This window comes from Bufo gargarizans, chromosome 7, assembly GCF_014858855.1.
Source record: "Bufo gargarizans isolate SCDJY-AF-19 chromosome 7, ASM1485885v1, whole genome shotgun sequence".
NCBI lineage: Eukaryota > Metazoa > Chordata > Amphibia > Anura > Bufonidae > Bufo > Bufo gargarizans.
In genome coordinates, this window is record NC_058086.1 from 190,653,729 (window position 1) to 190,654,716 (window position 988).

Here is a 988-nt window from a genome sequence, read left to right on the forward strand (position 1 = left end):
TCTTTTTTCTTTTAAGCCCAAGGAGCGTGCTTTCTACACCCGTGCAACAAAATCGTGCAGCATGTCACATAAAAAACGTGCACTAGGTACAGTCCATCGCAAGCCCTCTTCGAAAGAAGAAGTGCCCCCCATAAACCTTTCCCAGTCCCTCTTGGCCAGAAGGCCCCTGCAAGGGACCGAGACAAAACAGGTAACCCCCAGACAAAGCCAGGGGTACACCAAGGCAATCCTTATCAGAAGCCGAGGGTACGCGCATCTGTGGTTCCAGTGTTCAACCTGGGCGCCACCCCAGTTGTAGCACAGAGTCTCAACTGCTAAGGCTGGTCTCTACCTGAAGGGAGAGACCAAGGGGATTTGCGGGGGGTGCAGAACCAGGATGGCCACACCCTCCTAGACCTCAAGGGGAGTACCCGTAAGGGCACCTTACCGAAGAAATCCTAGTGAACAAACAAACGTCGAAAGTGAACAAACAGTGAACATAAAAAAATAAATAAAGTAAATGTGTGCCATAACGGCCCGGAATTATAACAATTTCGAGCAAAAAGAGTTCAGGCACCACAGGATCACCACTCCTGGGGCACTTCTGCACCTCAGGCTTTCAAACATAGCCCCTGGCTTAGATCTAGCAAAGGCTTTGGTCACCTAGCAAGGGTACCTTTAAACCCAAGCCGTACACCCTAGGCTTGCTGTGTGGTTATCTGCTCTACATCCAGGCAGTGCTCTGGCCACCAGGAATCTAAGAACAGATACTACACGTGATCTTAGCCAAAAGGCCAAGAAGCAATACATACAAGACCAGCTTTACATTTGTATTATATATATATAAAACTAAAAAACTTACGAAACAAACAATTTCATGAAAAGTTACTCAAGAAGCACATTCCAACTGTTAATATTCCACAATGTAGCAGCTCTAACACCTAAACGTTTTCTGTCTAGTAAATAGAAAATATAAATCTCACTTAAAACAATTTTGATGCATTCTTTT

The 988-nt window shown here is 45.4% G+C and overlaps 1 pseudogene; it reads right to left on the reverse strand.

The window, feature by feature from the left end:
* Positions 1 to 688: 688 nt before the first annotated feature.
* LOC122944313 lies at positions 689 to 785 on the reverse strand (annotated as a pseudogene).
* Positions 786 to 988: the final 203 nt, after the last annotated feature.